This window comes from Passer domesticus, unplaced genomic scaffold (assembly GCF_036417665.1).
Source record: "Passer domesticus isolate bPasDom1 unplaced genomic scaffold, bPasDom1.hap1 HAP1_SCAFFOLD_37, whole genome shotgun sequence".
Taxonomy (NCBI): Eukaryota; Metazoa; Chordata; class Aves; order Passeriformes; family Passeridae; genus Passer; species Passer domesticus.
In genome coordinates, this window is record NW_026990149.1 from 312,677 (window position 1) to 332,272 (window position 19,596).

The 19,596-nt window shown below is 51.5% G+C and overlaps 1 protein-coding gene across 1 annotated transcript in view; it reads left to right on the forward strand.

The window, feature by feature from the left end:
* Positions 1-19,596, forward strand: part of LOC135292503 (hydrocephalus-inducing protein-like) — a 267,908-nt gene that overhangs the window by 81,517 nt on the left and 166,795 nt on the right. The gene's annotated exons all lie outside the window — the stretch shown is intronic.

Below are 19,596 nucleotides of genomic sequence, written 5' to 3' on the forward strand. Positions count from 1 at the left end.
CCCAAGGCTTTCCTGGGACTTCCAGGAATGAGCAGGAGACCCTGACTGGAAGCTGTTGGCAGTGGACTGAAGCTCAAAGGCAGCCAGTTGGTTCCAGCTGCTTCTGCAGAGCCCAGTCCAAAGGTGCCTTGTGTCTGGCACTGCCACAAAAGCCTCTGGACATGCAGCTTTTGCACCCAGTGCTGGTTTCACCTGCCAAGGGCTTGTTTTGCAGGAAGCCTCCCAGCTGATCCCTAAGGAAGGCTGCCCAAAAGCAGGGGCTGGGCCTTCATGAACAACAGACACACCTTTCTGACCCCCCAGACTGGACCAGCACATCAAATATTCCCTGCTCACAACTGCCCAGCTTGGCAGGAATTCCACAGCTCCACCAGGCTTGCTGCTGCCTCAGGAGCCATCAGCATCCATCCCCAGCCCTGCTGCTCACCTCACAGACATGGGGGGTGTTGACAAAAATGTCCCCAAGCTCCAGAGTGTCACAGCTGAGCTCAACCAAGGGTCCTTGGCCTTCCCCTCTGAGCTGCAGGGGCAGCCTGCTCTCACGGCCTGGGGAGAGATGTCCATTTCAGAACAAGCATTCCCTCTGTCACACTGTCTTTTCCAGGCTGCCTCAGTGCTAGTCCCTGACTCTGAGCTGGATGCTACCAGCTCCTGATGCTGCAGGAGAAGATATGGACCCTTCTCTTCCCTCAGCAGATATCCCTTGGGGCTGACTTCTAATTCCTAACCCATTCTTCGGGCTGGTTTCCAATGGGAGCCACCAGTTTGCTGAGTTTCAAACATCTCTGGGGTCCTGGAGTGGCATGCCAAGGAGTAATGGGTAGAAATTGAAAGAAAGGAAATTTAGGTTAGATATTTGGGATGACATTTTTTCCTGTGAGGGTGGTGAGACACTGGAGCAGGTTCCCCAGGGAAGTTGTGCAGGTCCCAGCCCTGCAAGTGTTCAAAGACAGGCTGGATGGGGCTTGCAGCTACCTGCTCTAGGGGGAGGTGTCCCTGCCCATGGCAGGGGACTTGGCACTAGATGATCTTTAAGGTCCACTCCATCCTTAACATACTGTGATTCTGTGCTTTCCTTCCCATGCACCTAGAGGAGCTTGGAAATCCATTCAGTGAAGGCACAAAGCTCATCCAGAGCTTGGCAATTACCAAACTACCTGGCCCAGCAGCACAGGACTTTGTTGCCCAAGTCCTCACCTTCTGACCCTCAGCACTGGGCTGTTTCCACAGACGGAGAGCTGCAAGGTGACAGCTCCCACACAGGGAGAGAAGCAGCTGCTGGCCAAGGCTGCTCCTTCTACCAACAGCCTGGGCTCAGTGGGGCTCAGCCACCTCTGCTCTGGTGCTGTCTGGCCAGTGGGAGCTGAGCCAGGCTCAGGGAGCACATTTCTAACCCAGCTCCTGCCACCTGATGATGGATCCATGTCCAGTGGAGCCATCCTGGAGGCCAGGGGCCTGCAGGGGCTTAGTGCTTGTTCACTAAAGCTGCTCTGCTCTGCAGCTCTCTGGCCTTTGAGGAAATGCTGGCAAAGGCATGGCATCAAAACCTCTCCCTGCACTGTCAGGGCTGTGCTGGGTTCAGGAACCCAGACACAGCACTCTGAGCCCTGGCCTTGCACGGGACATTCCCTGGGAGCTGCAGGGCCACTGGGGATGTGCCAGCACTGCCCTGCTGGCCAGGGACTCTTCCCAGCACTGCCAGGCCAGCCCAGTGGGCTCAGGCTTGCACCATGGCTGCACTGAGGGGGAGAGAAGCAGGGCAAAGGAGCTGCACCTGAGATGCTGCAGTAAGCCACACTTCCATACTCCAGAGCTGCCAGGGGTTTGAAGGTCACCTGGATTTCAGCCGAACAATTCGGCCCGATTTCTCCCTCCTGCAACACAAGGAGACAGCAAAACATTTCTCTTTAACTTCACATTTCCTGTTTTCAACCACAGTCCTGTCAGCCTTTGTTTAGAGCATCAAATAGTGAACAACACAAGGAGCCCAAGGAAACCCTCCAAAGGCAGCTCAACACAGCGCTGGAAGCTCTCAATGCTCAGCTGATCAGCTCCCACTCTCCACAAGATTCCTACTGCTCTGACACAAGCTCTTGCTCACATCATGCTGCTGTCAGCTGCACTGGGATGCAACTGCCCCTGTGCACTGCTGCCTCTTGGCCTTAGATGGGCCATAGCAGTAACCAAGAAGAGAACATGAGCCCCTTCCTTGAAATAGAAACATTAGTCAAGCTGTTTTGAAAGAAGGCAGAGGTTGGGATTATTCTGGGCTTTACTCCAAGGGGAGAAGGGATTTTGCACTGTGCACACACCAGGCATTCATCATCTCTCACAATACCAGTGCTCAGAATCAGGGCTCTGGCTGATGGCAGCACGTGGCAGTTTGCTTGCAGAAACAGAAAAGGAAAAGGTTTTCTGTCCCTGTGTGCAGGAGAACTCAAAAGGCCCAGTGAAACCTTCCAGCCTTGTGTCCAGGCTCACAGATGACACTGGAAGGCAGACTCAGAAATAGTGCAAGGCGTGGTTACAGGAGGCCATTGGCATTTCTGGGATTAACCTTGGGCTGAGTTTGGCCTCCTTTTCCCAGCCAACCATTGCCAGATTCAGGTCAGTGTGTGAGCTGGCAGTGCTGCAACAGCCTCTGCTGAGCCCCACGTGTGGGGGCAGCCCCTCCCTACAAGAACTGCTCCCTGTGACACTGCAAGGACACGCATGGAGTGCCCTGAGCTCCAGCCCTGGCAGCAGAGCTGGGCTTTGTCAGGCTCCCAGCCCTGCCTTGACCCTCCAGGGCAGAAATGCTTTCAGCAGGGAGCTCTGCAGCCACTCCAGAAACTCCATGTCCTCCCTCCCAGCACATGGGGCCAGCTGAGGATCTGCCCAGTGACTGCAGCCGGGGCAAGGGGGGCTGGGGTTGGGTGCTTGGGAGGAGCAGGAGGAAGAGGAGGAGGAGGAAAATGAGGTTCTCAGCTATCACTTACCATTGGCTCGATGAAAAAAACCTCATTGGAGAACAGCATGGGCTCTTCTGGCACCTTTGCCATCTCCTCCTGGACCATGCTGCTCAGGAGGGCAGTGTCACCTCCACCAAAGCCCTTCACCTCCTCTGTGCTTTTCTCCTCTGTGATGTTTTCCTCTGACACCTCTTTGGGTGTCCGCAGCAAACACTGCCTGCAGCCCCAGGGAGAGACAAGGCCAGCAGATGGTTTCATAAGGCACAGATTTGCAGAGAGAAGTGGGAGTGCAGGAGAGCAAAGCACTTGGGTGGGAGCAGCAGCAGCTCCCCAGCAAAGGCTGACCCCAAGCCACGAGGGTTCCAGATGGATCAGGGATAACTTGCTGTTCACTGGCACTGCAGGGACTTTTACTCCACACTTGCAAGCTCAGGGGAGCTTTCCAAAGCCAGCAGCCCTCCAGAGAACCTCCTGGCTCAAAGCCTCTGCCACAGCTGAGGGAGAATCCACCAGCCACCTCAGCTGGCTTTTCCTCCCACTGAGCTGCTCGGGGGAGGCAGATAAAGATCACAGAGCACCCACTGCAGGGCTTCCCTGGCAAGGGGAGACCAAGCTGGCTTGCAGCTACGTGGGACCAGCAGCACTCTTTGCTTCTTCCATTTTGGGCCTGCCCTGTTCCCTACTCTGCCTTTCACAAGAGCATCCCAGAGCACTTCCAAAGGAAATTGATGAATTCAGGCACCAAATCCCTGCAGTGACATTCAAGGTTTTCTATGCAATGTGCATGAAAACAGAGGCTCTGAGAGGGGAAGGGACTTTGTTGTGCAGGAGGGAGACAGCAAACTCCTGGAGAGATCTTTTCATCATCCAGAGCTTTTCGGCTCCCATCCCACTGCATGGTGATAGAATGTCCTGACAGGGAAAGGATCCTGCACGATCTCCTCTCCTCAAAAAGTCCTCTCTGCTCTGAGACCTCAAAAGCTGCTCTGACAGCAGGACAGGGGAGACAAGCAGCCTGGATGGACAAGGAGCTTTTCAAGGAACTAAGGGGAAAAAAGAGGGTGGAAAGAGGGGCTGGAAACTCATTAAATGTTTAGGGATGTTGCCAGGTCACGTGGGAAGAAGATGAGAGAGACAAGAGCCCAATTAGAACCTGAGGAAATCCAGTCATCACAATCAACCTTTCCTTCCCAAAATGCCATCCATGCTTGGAGTATAAATGGAACTGGAATGCTGAGTGCTGAGCTCCCAAAGCCCAGGGACACACACCCTGGTGCCAGGGATGGTTTACTTGGCTTAACCATTCAAAAGCACCAACACCCCCCTGAGGCCACACGTTCCTTTCAGTCTTGGGCCATGTATCTCACTGAAATGCATCTTTCAAACCAACCTCCTCTTCTCTTCATCCTCTTCTTCCTCACTAGGAAAAGCCTTCCACTGGAAGTGGGCTGTGATGTTACTCCTGTTTTCAATGAACACAGTTCTGTGGCTTGACATGGTGATCAAAGTCTTGTCCATCTCCACAGAACTTGTGCTCAACCCAACGTTGACATCTACAGCTTCTCCTTTGAGGTGTGTGTGGATTCTCTCTTCACCTGGAACAAAGCAAAGGGGAGTCTTTGCTCAGCTCACTGGCTGATGGAAGCACAAGGAACGCAGCAAACCACAGGTCACAGAGGAAAGTGTCCCAGTTTTTAGCTGAATGAGCAGTTCTGTGGATCAGTCCATTGATCACATCCTGACAGCTCTGGGTGTAGAGCGTGGGGATGTCCTGGGCAGCTCCTTCAACACTTTATTTCTGAGTGTGTTTGTAGAGCTGTGGCCCCAGGGTGACAGTGTGTACAGTGGGGTTGGTCCATGTGCTCTGGTGACCCACTCAGATCACCGGGATTTCTGCACCAAAGTCCTTCAGGTGACGCTGAGGAGCCCTGCTCAGTCCTGCCTTGCCCAGGGCCTCCCCGGGCATCCCACCAGACTTCTGTCTCTCCTGATCCCTTGCATCCCTTGCTGCTGAGCAGCAAATATGCCTTGGGGCAGGTGGGCAGCAAAAGGAGGCCCAGAGGAACAAGTGAAGTGACAGCCCACAGCAGGAGGGGACCCAGGTGAGGAAACACAACCAGCCTGGCTCTGCAATAGGACAAACCACTACAAAATGAACACCAGGAAAATCAGCATCAGTATCATCATCATCTCCCTGTCCAAACCCACAGCCACACCAGCCTTGCAATATTTTATATTGTTCTGATGTCAAAAACCAAGCTGGAGCACTGCAAATTAAATAAAAAAGGGAACAAAGGAAAGATTACTAAGTACAGAGCTATTTCTGCATGGAGACTGGATGGGGTTCCTCAGCCTAGAAATCAAATGGGAGATAGATGTGAGAGGTTTGCTACAGCATGAACAGCCTGGGAAATGGGGACAGGGAAAAATTTGTTTTGATTTGCCACAAAAAAGGAACTTGAGGCCTTGAAAATGTTGTTAGACAGAAACTACATATATGTGTAAGGGCCACATAGGAAAAGGGTCTGTGACAAGCCAGTGCAGAAGCAGCATATGGGACAGAGGTGTGCTAGAAATCCATTGCATTGCAGAGAATCTGATGGAGAGCTCACCTACAGCATTGCCCAGGAATAAAAGAAACCTTCACCCAGGCACAGCCACATGGCAGTGGAGAATCAGGGATCCTCCTTCCTCCACTCAGCAACTCCCAGCAAAACAGGAGTCCAAAATCTTAGCCTGTTAGAGGGGATGCACTTTCTCAAGCCCCCAAACACCAAGGAGTTCTCCGTTTGCTTTGGGGTGAAGCTGAGCAGGGGAGGCACCTCTGGAGGGAATGGAGGGGATGGGACAGCAGGGAGCCATGGTGCAGAGCTGTCCTGTGGCCGGGCAGGCCCAGCACTCACCTGTGCTGCAGCACACTGCCAGGCACCCGCAATGGTCACCGGCCGTCAGCGCGTGGAATCCCACTGTCACCTGCACGGTGTCACCAGCGCCCAGAGCTCCTGCGGCCGGAGCCACGGAGAAAGGACTGCAACACAAAGAGAGCCATCAGGGCTGGCCACAGCTGGCCAGCAGATTCCTTCTGCACTGCAGCTCACTGCAGCTCCCTTGGGCAAGCAGGGAGCAAACCAAGCACAGCCAGCAGAAGACAGCCAGGACAGACAGCATCAGAAACAGCCACGGAGCCACTGCTGAGCAGATCCAGCCCTCACAACATCCTGTGGGCAAAATGGCCTCAGCTCCCCACATTCTGCATCCAGCTCTCTGCAGTGACACTCAGGGCTCCCACTGCCAGCAATCCCATCAGAGAATGCTTTCTGAAGAGCACAGAGAGGCTTCAGAGCTATCTGCAGGCACAACTGGACACTGACTGCCTCAGGAATTTCTCTTTTCCTGCCGCCTATAAACCTCATCTCAGGAGATGCCAATGTTAGGGCACTCCCTGTCCTGGGAGATTACAGCCTAGGAATCACACAGGGAGAAGGAACTTTTCCCTGAAGACCAAGGAATAGTAACTGTTGAATTTGCAGTGTGGTTCTTTGGTTTACTTTACCTTGAAAACATCCTGATTTAGCCTAGAAAGGGCACATTTGATCAGCATTTCAATGAAAGCTGCTCTAAGATAGAAGAGCTGTGAAGGAGACATCCCTGACACTCTAATAACCAAATGAAAACCACTGCCAAGAGATGGGGCTGACAGGCTACATTTTGGCCTTTTTTCTGTCCATTGTGAGCTGTTCCTTAAGACACTTCTCATCCTCTCAGATCTGCCCTTTCCATTAATCACTACTGCACGTGACAGGCAGAAAAGATAAGATATGGAGAGGGTTTGAATAGGTTGTTTTCTTCTGCTTTTTAACTAGGTCCATTTGTATGATCTTTTGGCAAACATTTAACACAAACCAAAACAAAAAAGCAGCAGAAACACAGCAACTTCAGAGTATTCAAAAAGAAATCTCAATGAAAGGGGGCACAATCTGATTCAGAGATTTAAATCATCTGTTACGAAATTTTAAACTAGCTTTCAAAGGTTCATCATGGAACACAAGAGGTGACTGATGCCCTCAGCTGACAAGGGAAATCAGATCAGCTTCAGGAACAGGAACTGCACTGGCTGCCTGCAGCACAGCTCATGTTGGGCATCTGATGCAGGGACCCCTGCAAAGCCACGTGCCTGTGGCCTCCCAGAGAATGGCTCTGTTTGGCTGACAGTGCTGAGAAAGGATTTCAGGAGCTGCTTGTGCTCAGCAGGGTGCAAGCCAGCTGCCAACATGTTCCAGCAGCCTCCAGGAAAGCTGGGACAGAGAAAGCTCAAAGGCTGCATCCTGCTAAGAACACTGAAGGCAAGAGCAGCTGCCATCCATCCTGCTCCCTTCCAGCCAGGGCTGCAGGGCAGCAGCTCTGATGCTCTGCTTCCTTTTGCTGCCATTTCCCAACGCTGCTATCACCCAGAGGTGATATCCTTTGCTCAAGAACAGATGGGCTGCCTCACCTCTGGGTGCTCAGCTGGAAACGAGCTTCCAGGTTCCCAGTGTTGCGGAGCAGCAGAGTCTTCTGGGTGCTGCTCTTGACTGGACACCTGGAGAAGTCCAGCTGCTCAGGGAAGTCCAGGACAGCTCGGGCAGCAATGGCCCGAATTGGCACCACGATCCTTTCACTGGTAGTCATGCAGATGAGCTGGTGGGAATAATCCTGCAGGAAAAGAAACTGCCTCAGCACAGGGCATTTAGTGCCATCACCATGGCAGGAAAAAAAAATGGACTCCCTTCAAGGGCATCAATTTAGCTATTCCACCCCAAAATAAACACTAAGCTCTACTAATATGCCACATTTTAAAGGCACCAGGGCACTTTGCAAAACCTATCTCTGTGGCATTAAGATCTTGTGTCACTTGGGTCATACAAAGAACTGCCCTAGGCCACCATAATTTTTACTCTACATTTTAATGATGTTAAAGAATTCCTACGTTCCTTCTAAGGAACATGGAGCTAGGGAACACAGGACATTCCTCTTTAGGTTTCTGTATTCCCACTGTCTGAGAATAGGACAAAATGTTCAACTGACTGGAAGCAGCAAAAGGAAGATGAGAAAACAGCTGGACCCAAAGAGCTCCTGCACCTCTGGCCTGGTGCAGAAACATCAGGTGCCTCAGAACTCCCCTCCAACTTTGCCTCTCCAAGCAAGTCAGCAGAAGAACAGTGCTAAGAGGCAGCAGGATGCTGTTGGAAAGAGCCTCTCTTGGCTTCCCTGCAAGGCTTCCTCCCTTCCATGCCACGGCCTAAACCCTTCTGGATGAACAAGCCTGCAGATCCCAGCACGGAGATCAGACTTGCCAGGGCCTCAGCACTGCTGTTCAAACCTCCAGGCAAAAGCACCTTTGGCACGCAATGGGTGCCAGCTGACAGAGCAAGCACAGGCACAGGCATGAAGACAGAGGCACAGCAGTGTCACTGCCACGGGCTCTGGGCTCACAGCTCTGCCTGCAGCTTGCACCTGCCCTACACCAGCTCCTGCAGGCAGCTGTCCAAGTCCCTGCAGCTCAGCAACCTCCTGCTGGCCAAGGGCACCCAGAGCCCAGGGTGCCTGTGCCAGGCCGGGCTCATGGGTACAGCACATCCTCTGCCCTGGCCCTGCAGCTGCACCATGCCCACTTGTGCTCTGGCACAGCACAGCTGCAAGGCTGCAGAGCAGAGGCTGGGAAAAAGCACCGTCCTTGCTCCAGCCCAGGGGGAGGCAGGGAAGCTCTTGCCAGGCAGGAAGGAGGAAAGCTCTCAGACCTCTTTGTTCCTCTAGTGTTTTCCATCATCATGAAACCTTCCACTGTACCTAGAGATGGCCCAACATCTATCAACAGCCCTCTGTCATTTTCATCCTGTTCCCTGGGCATCTTCCCTTGGCAATGCTCAGGGATGTGCAGGGAGGGGAAGCAGAGCCTGTCAGGCCTGGCTGCAGTGCCTGGCAGCCCGTGCCAAGCTGGGACTGGCTGCAGGCTGCCTGCCCACGGCCTGGAGCCAAGCTCCCAGCATGGAATGGGCTGCACCCAGAGTGCAGGGAAAACAATGGCTTTGCAGAGAATTCTGTGCTTGGCCTCCTCCAGGCTCACCTTGTTCTCCTCGGGGCTGAAGCGGATGCGCACAGCGGCAGAGGCGCCTGCTGGCACCATGTGGTACACACCCCTGGGGCTTGCCAGCTGGAAATAAGGGCAGCTCTCCATGCACACCTTCACCAGCCGAGGAATCTGCAGCAAAGACATCAAATTATGATTTTGCCTCTTGTGCAAACAGGACGACAGGAGACCTGTCCCTGCCCTGCTGACATCCCTCCTTGACCCCTTTTCCAAAGCCCTTTCAGCTGTGCAGGTACATTCTCAAGGCTCAACTGGAATCCCTTCTCTCTGGCTCCAGCATTTTGGCCAGGGCCATTGGGGCAGGGCCTGGTGGCAAGGAAGGGCCAAGCAGGTCAGCACCAGCAGGATGGAGACAGAGCACCTGACCGACCACATCAAGTCATCTGCACCATCAGTGCGTGTCCAAAATCAGGGCACAATTCCCAGCACAGGAAGATTTCTATCATCTTGCAGAGCCAGCTGCTGAGACATTTTCTTCTGCATGTGTTGCAGCAGATAACTTGCTTTGCTGGACACTCGGGCAATGACAGCACTCTCCTCTTCCAGCACAGGGTTAAAGCTCCAGGTGCCAGCACTCACCTTGTCCTTATTCGTCACAGACAGCACCATTTCAGAGACCTCCCGAGCCACGAAGTTCTCAAACACCATCTCTGGTGGGGAAACCTGAAACAAGCTCTGTTTCGGGGCAGCTGACGGCAGCTGGAGAGGCGAGAGAGAGCAGGGACAGCTTCAGCTGCTGGGAGGAAGGCTCATGAAGGACAATCTTACACTGATCCCCAGTGAAGTGCAGACTCTGGGGGAGCACATCTGCCCAGGACACACTGGGCAAACAGTGGCTCACCCACCTGTGCTCTGAGCTGATCAAGAACTGCTTGATCAGCTTCCAGCAGGCTCAAGCCAAGCTGCTCTTTTGATTTCTCCACCTTTCCTTCTCCACAAGGCCCCTCTCCAGGGCAATCCTGAACCACTTTGTTCCATGTCCCTTGCTGCCAGTTTCCTGCTCAACAGCCCACCTGGCTCACCTGCCCCTTTGGACTGTGCTTTCTACTGAGCCAGTCCTGTCACAAAAGCAACTTGAAACACACCTCTAAGCAGGCACTGATCCACAGAAAGCAAATCCATTCCCCTCTGCCCAGGGCCAGTCCCCTGCACATCTGGCAGCCTGCAAAATCTAACACCCCGTCAGGGTCCAATATATTGTTCCAACCCAAAGCAGGAATGCAATTGGTTTTGTTAAATCTGTAGGAATTCCTGCAGGTCCTCAGGCTTCCAAGGCCAACGCTGCCACTGTGGAGGGAATCCTGTGACCCTGAGCATTTGATGGTGACCACACCAAAGCAAGAGGTGGCTCCTTCAGCAGGGGAATGGCACATGGCAATGCTGTGCCTTTGTGTCCCCAGCCTTCCCCCATTGTTTTAGCAATGGCAGCCACACTCCAGCACAGCCCAGCAGCTGCAGCAGAGGTTGTTTGTGTTGCCTCAGTGCACATCAGGACTCCCAGTCCACCACTGCCAGCAGCTTGCAATGACAACAGCACCTGGACACTGAGGTGTTTTGCTGGAGGCAAGCCTGTCACAAGCACACACCCTCTTCAAACTTGCCATCAAACAGAAAGGAAAAGAGCAGGAAAAGGCTACCTTTGGACTAGTCTTGACCAGGTCTATCCATGGGCCAATTCTGGGCAGAATACTCCCCCCAGTGCTGGCCTCTTTCTGCGTGCTGACAAACTTCTCCTGCTGGAACTTAGAGGGAAGCAGCTGGAAGGCAAAACAAATCAAAAAAAAAAAAAAAAAACATATCAGCAAGAAGCTCAGAGATGTGCTTGTTCAGAAAGGCATTTCTTGAGCAAGTGGCACTGGCAAATAATTTGCGATCACAGTCACTAGGATAGTTCTGGAAGCCCTGGAAGTTACTTGCTGAAATGCATAGCAAGAATAAATTAATAATACAGGGTGCAATACACATACTCCAACCACATGGCTGTGGCCCATTAATCTCTCTGTGATCTGATCTGACATGTTTGGGGATTTCTGCTCTTTGGCCATTTGTTTCCTCTTATGTTTCATAGGATTGAGGCAGTGACCTTTACAGAGAGTGGGAAGGAGCTCTCAGAACTGCCCCAACTCCATCCCTGCACAACACTCACAACTCACAGCAGGAGACAGCACTGCTGGCTGAGTCCAAGAGAAGCAAGAAAGAAAAGCTGTACCAAGAGGGAGGTGCACAGGAATGTGTCCAAGTTTTTCCTCTCTCTGTTAATGAGCATTTGTTTTCTCTGTCTGGGCCGACAGAGCCCTCCAGAGAAGAAAACACAGGGATCTCCTTGGCAGAGCCTCAGCACTGGGGCATCTTCAGCCAAGTGAGCTCCAGACAGCAAGGCACCTTGGTGGCCCTGACTGCAGTGCTGCCTGCAGGGCTGGAGCTGTGCCCACCCAGGAGCTCAGAGAGAACAGCTGCTTTGGGAGCTCTTCTGGCTGGGACCAGCCGTGGCTCTCAAGGCTTTGGGCACAGTTTGAGCTCTCCCCCCACATGCCCAGGTGCCCAAGGGCAGGTTGGTCACAGCAGCACAGGGCAATGCCCAGCCTGACAGAAGGAATTCCTGTGGCAAAGGGCAGGCACAGAAGCACATGCTGAGGGCTTCAGCTGCACATTGCTTTCACTTGGCTCCCGTGGCACAGCCAGGCAAGGCGCTGGGCTGTCCCTGAAACATCACACAGTGTTCCCTCCTGCACCAGGACAGCCCCCACCAACAGCAGCACAGCACAAAGAGCTGGGCAGGGGCTCTGCAGCTTCCCAGCGCTGCTGGACAACAGGGGCAGGGACACCAGGGACACCAGGGCACTTGCCAGCCTGAGCACAGCCCCAGTGGCTACTCACAGTGTTAGGCTGCAGTCTTTCCCTCTGCAAAAGACGAGGTGTTGGTGTCTTTTTTGGGAATCCAGAAGCCATTCTGAAGGGAGGATGTCACAGAGGAACGACAAGGCCTCAGCAAAACTGGAAGGAGCAACAATGGAACTCTGAAAATCCAGAACCCAATTCATGGCAGACTCAACGCATATATGCTGCTAAACATTTTATATCATTTGAAAGTAGCTAAGTGCTTGTTTGGCATAAGTAGTGAGTATTGTTAGGCCTCTAGTTGGACTTTATTTGAAATAGATGACCACCTTGTGCAATTCAAAGATGGATCATACTGAAACCTGGAGCTAAAAAGCTGAGCATGAATAATGCTTAGAACAGACAAAGCTGTAGCTTAAATATTACTTAAAAACAGCTTGCCTGGACCTGCTCTTCTTTAGGCTAAACACCCCCTGCTCTCTCAGCTGCTCCTCACTGGACTTGGGAGAGGCTGCAATGTTATGGTTCATGGCTTAAATATTGCTACAAAGGACATTTTGCCGACTGTGACAAAACTCTATAAAGAAGCTGAGAGCACCCAAGCCCACCCTTCCCTGAAAATGCCTCCTGACTGGAACTTGGGACTGGGAATTCAGCCCCACAAGGGAACTTGAGACAAGATAAAGGTGACACTATTGTCCCATTAGCTCAGGTCTCCAGAGAAGTGAACAAGGCCAAGGGAGAAAAATAGATCCACAACAAAGCCAAAGCCAGCAGCTCTCCTGAAAATCAGCTCTGTCTGCCTTCAGGCTGGGCAAGTCATAGCCACAGACTCCTCTGCTGAGGCCAGGTTTGCACACAAACCTCCCATCAAAGACCTCCACTGTGTCCCCAGACCCATTCCTGAGGCCTTGCACCAGATGATTGCAGGGCATGCAAAGTAACACAACAGATCTGAAAATCCACAACTCAATTCATGGCAGACTCAAAGGATATACTGGTGCTAACGATTTTCTATTACTTGAAAATAGCAATAGACAGTCAAACTTGCCCCACCCCAGGGAGGTACCTGGGAGGTCCCACCTTGCCCAAATCTGCATTAATCCATTGGAATCTTACATTTTGCAATACTTCACCACAGAGAAGACCAGAAGAGGATTTTATGGTATGCCAATGGGATCCATGGAATGGTGATATTTTTACTTAATCTGTCTCTGTCATTCTCTTTCTTCCCCCTCTTCCCAACCCCATCTCCACCCCCTTCACCCCCCCCCCCCTTTTTCTATTCCTTTCTCTCTCTTCCTCACATTTACTGTTCCATAAAATCCAGACTACTGACTTTGGCAAATTGCCTCGTTTGCACCTCAATTCAGAGGCCTCTCCCTAATAATTTTAATAACCAGATAATAACAACCCACGGAAACTTGAACAGAACTCATTCACCTTGAAGCAGTTTAAGCAATCACTATAGGGAAAAAAAAGTATAGATGAGTACATTTAGAAAATGTTGCATTTCTTCAGTGCAAAAAAAAAAGCACAATCAGTAGACGAACTATTGTTCATCCACTCAGCTGTGCATGCCACTGAACTGCTGCACCAGAAGACTGGCATTATCCCATCCTGTATTTCCCTTTGGCCTTCTCTCTCAGAGTGCACATGAGACAAAACCAAACAGTTCAACTTTAGTCAATCTTTACCTTCAAAGGAAATTCACGATCTTTTCCAGAGGCCAATGCTCTGCACGTTGAGGAATCCTCTGCAGAGACCAATGCTCCGCGAATTGAGGACTCCTAGCAGAGGCCAATGCTCTGCACGTTCAGGATGTTGTTTGCAGAGGCCAATGCTCTGCACGTTCAGGAATTCTCAGCGGGGCACAATGCTCCGTGAATTCAAAGGACTCGCTCGCAGAGACCAATGCTCCGCGAACAATTCACTCGGCGAATCGCCCAGTGTAGCTGCCTGTACGGGCCCAGGCTGCGCACACCCAGCCAGGGCCGCGTTCTCGGGCAACTGAGGCCGCGCCGCTGTCACAGACGCTGCCGCCCGCGCGGTTACCAGGCAACCGCGGCGCCCGAACGTCGGGGCCGGGCCGGGTTCCGGCGGGGCCGGGCCGGGATCCGGCGGGGCCGGGCGGGTTCGGGCCGGGGCCGGGCCGGGTTCGGGCGGGGCCGGGCCGGGTTCGGGCGGGGCCGGGCGGGTTCGGGCCGGGCCGGGCCGGGTTCCGGCGGGGCCGGGCGGGTTCGGGCGGGGCCGGGCGGGTTCGGGCGGGGCCGGGCGGGTTCCGGCGGGGCCGGGCCGGGTTCGGGCGGGGCCGGGCGGGTTCGGGCCGGGCCGGGCCGGGTTCCGGCGGGGCCGGGCGGGGGCGGGCCGGGGCCGGGCCGGGATCCGGCGGGGCCGGGCGGGTTCGGGCGGGGCCGGGCCGGGTTCCGGCGGGGCCGGGCGGGTTCCGGCGGGCTCGGGCCGGGGCCGGGCCGCAGTGATTTTCAAAGGAGATTCTCAATTGAACTACTGCCGTAACTTTGTGAAGAGTCTTTCTGTAAGTATTAGCGAAAGCCTAAAATGTGGTGCTAGAGGCACCTCTGTCAGGTCTGTCCCTTGCTCTCTGTGTAGCACTGGTGTTCTGTCCCGGCTGGAACAGCCGGAGGGGCTGAGCGAGCTGGGAAAGGGGCTCAGCCTGGAGAGGAGGAGGCTCGGGGGGACCTTGTGGCTCTGCACAGCTCCCTGGCAGGAGGGCGCTGCGGGTTCAGGAAGCGCCGGAGCGGCGTGGTTCCCTCTCTCCTCTCCCGCTCAATCTCTTCCTCCCTCCCTCCTCCTCCTCCTCCCCCATTTCCAAAGCCCTCGCAGCCCGCGGGAGGAGTGGAGATAGAGCCGGGACAGGGCAGAATGCAGAGAGGGGATGCCAGGAGTAGGAGTGACTGGGCTGTACTGGGACCATACTGGGATCATGCTGGGAGGGAGTAGGAGCAGCACAATGGCTGCAGCCAGGCCATGCAGGGCCTCCTGCCAAGGGGAATGATTTCAGACAAGTGCTGACTGCGTGGGAGAAGGTGTTTTGTGTTGGAGGGCTGAGTTATCACTGAAGTTTTTCACTTCTGATACTTGGTAATATCAGTGTCGTTTTGTCCGTAAGGAGCACACTCAGTGCCTGAGATATCTCCATCTCCACCTGCTTCACAACTCCACTTGAAGGCAGATGAAAATTATTTCCTTGTAAATGACCTGTTTTCACCAAATTCTGCAAACTCTTACTGAGGGTCCTTGCCATGAAGTTGATTTTCTATTTATTTTTTCCTTTTTTTTTTTTTTTTTAATAAGAAGAATTGCTTTCTCCTTGCAAATGTTAAGTAAAATTTTCCCTGCCTGGGATGTCAGGAGGTGCACATCCTGTACAGAAACACTCCCCAACTGCATCAACAACCTTTTTGTACTGCTCAATGAGTCCTAGAAAACTGCAGAGCAGTTTTGTGTCTGCAGGTTACTTGGCAATCAATTCTCCATCTCTGATAAATCCTAATTTACAAGGAGGATGTGACGAACTCCCTCCTCTGCAATCAGGAGTTGGCAGTGCCCATTCTTCTGCAAATTTATGGGTTCAGCAGAATAATATCATAGAAACAGAGATGTTCTGCAGCATTGCTGCTTGGTTTGCTCCTCATTTTGTGGGGCAGACAGCAGCCTTCTACAGCCCTAAAAAGGACAGGGAATTTTCTGGACAGGAAAGAAAAGCATCCGTGAGAGAGGCAGAATGTGATGCTGTTACCCACGGCTGGTGTTGCCACCTCTGTTGTCAAATTTCCCTCCCTTGCTGCCTTGGGGCATCTGAGTAATGGGTGGTTTGTAGTGATGTTCTCCTTATTAAAATCAGTCAAGAGTTTGTGGACTTATTTCCAGCATGAAAACAAACCCTGTTTTGCTGGTTGTATGAGGGAAAAACTTATTTGAGGCAGAGAGAGGACAGAAAGAGGTGAGAGACCACTGAATTTTTTCCATGTGGCTGCAGGGAGGGAGAACAGTTGTGGTGTAGAGATGCGTTGTTAATGTAAAAGCAACAAAAAGCAACCCAAATAGTGAGTGAGCATCACTTGAGCTGCACCTCTGCCAGTTAGGGATGGATCCCTCCTGCTCCTTCCCATGCCTGAGGCGCCTGTGTGGGGCTGGTTGTCCCTGTCATTTACCTTTCAATTACACATCAAACAACAAGTTTCTTGGAAAACAGTTGGCTTTTCAGACTCTCCTGGGCATTCAAGTGAGTCCAGGAGATGTAGGGATGAGCTGATAAGTGGCTTTGGATGGTCTTGGCTGTTGGGTGTTGCTGTGTTTCCTGATGCTCCAAAGCAATCCCTGGCATGCTGCTTTTGTGAAAGGCAGAACAGCTCAAGAGAAAAATGTGCTTGAAATTACCTGTTCTGGGGAAATGCAATCACTGCGAATTTTCTGCTGGGAACTGCTTGTGAACAAAGATGGAGCCTGAATGAGGGATGTGCCCTTGTGGGGGTGCCTTACACTGACACAAAGCTCTCTGTGCCTCTCCAGAGGGTTGTCACCCTACAGAAACTCGTCACTTGAGGAATCTCCTGGCAGGGCAGGGAGGGGGATTTGACATCACAGCTGCGTGCCTGGGAAAAACATCGAGGCAAATTCTTCTTTTCTGGCCAGGAAAGCCAAGGTGTGTGCCTGCTGTGTTCCACGAGGAGGAAATCAATTGCTGAGGGATTTCTGCTGGGAGATTTGTGCTTTATGAAATTCATGGCAGGGGCAGAGGACTGGGGAGCTGCCAACAATAGCACTGTCTTCCTCCCCTCTGCTGCTTTAATTGTTTGTAATGATTTAATAAATAGCGCTGTTCTTCCCTGCAGCAAACATAGGCATGTGGCATTTTATTATCTTTATTAGGGCTCCTGTTTGGAATTTCTTTGCTGTATTTCCTTCTTTGCAGAATTGGTCCAAAACTTGGAGGAGTTGGTGTGAGAACTGGACTTTGTGCTGTCAACATTCTGAGTGTGGAGCCAGTGCTAAATCCGTGCAACTATATGGGAATGGAATAAATGACACTATTTAAACAAGGAAATGCTCCTGGCTTAGGCATTTTATCTGCACAAATGCACACTAGGAGAGGAAGAGCAAATCAGGTACAAGCTCCCACTACTTACAGAAGAATGAATGGAAGTAACTTCCTGTTTAGGCTGGAAATTAGGAGAACATTTGTACCCATCAGAAGGGTGTTGAACTGGAGCAGCTGCCTAGTGACAACAGACAAGTGGAGAAGTGAAACCCCAAATTAAAGGCTTTTAGTGTGGAGTTTTTTGGATGTTGGGGTCTTCAGAAGTAGATCTTGAGTCCCACAGGCAATGCAGGCAGCTTCCCAGGGGAGCATCTCTGTCCCATGCCAGGGCCCTGCTGCCCTGGTCCCACAGAGTGATTTGGGGGTACCTGATGGCCCAGCAGAGTTTCGGGAAATGCCTCAATGTTTGTTGGATTTGAATGGCATTTGGGTCAAAGTGAGTTTCTCCTCTGAGGGATGGAGTCTTGAGCTCTCACAGGTTTTGCTTGAACATGTCTTTCATCTGTCCCCCAGCCCAAAAACCCCCAGCAGATCCCTGCTCCTCCCTCTCTGTGTCTCCCACAGCTGTGATCCTCAGAGCTTTTCCCTTACACAAAAAAAACCTGGAAATTGGCTGGTATTTGTTGCCTCTTGGCAACAAAATTGTCTCCTATTTTGCAGCTCAGGGGGAAAGGAACCTCTTCCTCCCTTCAGTTTGCTGCAACAAAGTGTTTTGTTCGTCTTTGTGAAGAACTAGGAAGAAACACTTCTTTGAAAGCTGAGGGAGCCCAATTCAATTCCCTTATCATTTTGAGCAAAATAACCAAGTTATTTATGTTGAAAGTCACTCCAAAATTTTGAAGAGACCTTTTTAGAAAATATTTCTCTTGGTGACTGATTACAAGTGGGTATGGAAAGAAACTCTTTGCCTTGAACCACTCAAAGCAGTAATTTCTTCCCAAAGAGTAGATGTAATTTCATTTTCTGGGTGAAAAAAATTAAGTAGAAGTGGACCAAAGGAGCTTCAAGCTGATCTCCATTTGCTGTCAATGACTGAATTAAATGCACAGGCTTCCTATCAGCTGTGCCCGACAAAACATTGCTTTTGGGTTATTGGAGGTTTTGTCAGAAATCTTTGTAGCATGACTAGTTCATGGACTTATCTCTGCTGGCTTCAGTCATTCCTGCTGTCCATCATATCTTGCTATTATGATGAAGCTCTTTTCATTACGTTGTCTTTTAATTCAGATATATCTGAGCCTTTCTCCACTTCTAGTCCCAGTTTTCAGGAGGACAAACATTTTCTTATCTGTGAGTGTATTCAGTGGTGGCCACACAAGTGAAGGCAAGGAGCTGGCAGGTGATATTTTATCAAACTTTCTATAATGGGAAAAACTCAGCATTCAATTTCCATCTCCTTAGAAATCTTTATTTCTTTTCTTGTCTCTTGTGCACTTTGTGGCTGGTCTGAGTTTAGTTTGCTTGGAAATGCAATTCTATGGATCCCAATTCTTTTGAGAGAGAATAATCTTGTACACAAAGCCAAATAAATTGAACTTTTCCATGTTAGAGCAGTTTGACATCCAGGCTTGGGGACCTGGCAGTGGTTAGTGCCTGGCCAGCCTCAGAACACAGAGTTCGTCTGATTTAGGTGAAATTTCATTCATTGGAGACAAAGTAAAATTGCCTCTTATTGCTCAGCACTAAAAATCCATCTGAAGCTGATTGCCAAGAATTGCTGCTGAGTGATGGGATTAACCCCTGCAATGGTTCCATGAAATGAGAGACTGGGAGAGGAATATTAAACAATGGCATTTCCAGCCATGTGCAGGCCCTGGTGTTCTGCTCTTGGCTTGGTGCTGTCAAAGGGGCTGTTTTGATGGTTCTAGAGGCACTAACCTGGGTAGTGAAATACACCTCAGGCACCAGTTGTATCTCTGGTGTCTGCAAGTGCCTTTATCTCCCTTCATGCTCCTCAGAACCGAAATCCTGAAAGGACCAAGTGAATCTGAGACTTTGGGAAGGCCCAATAGTGACAGATTTTGGTGAGATTTGAGTCAGGAGATGGAAGCAGCAGCAGAAGGTGCTGTAATCTTCATCCCTTCACTCTCCTGCATGCTGATACAGTGTGAAGGAGGCAGGGATTCCATAAAGCACCTTCTGTAGCTCCTGAGGGAAAACAAGTGGCAAGTTCTTTAATTTCTTAGAGTTTCAGGCATGTTTGGCTGTGCTGCACCTCGGGGCCAGGCTCTGCCACTCTCTGCTCCAGCTGGTGCTTCCAAACTGCCCTCTGTGATTTTTATTTGCAAACCAGCTCTGTGACCAGCTTCCACTTTGCTTTAAAACTTCAGCACCACGTTTGTGGCTGAACAGGTCCCAGAGCTGGCGAGAAGGATTTGAGATGCAATTTGCATCACAGAGTTGTTACAGTGGGGAAAATGTCACATCCCTCCTGTGCCTGGAGCTGCTAATCTTGTTCTGAACATTGAAAACCTCTTCAGCTGCTCTCATTATACCTCAATTTGATTACTGCTTTGATTTCACACCTCTTTCATGCAGGCTTTTCCTCTCTCCTTGGCTGGAATTGTCAGGCCTGAGAGGAGAAATTTTGTCAAGCCTTGGGACAGTTCCCATCATCT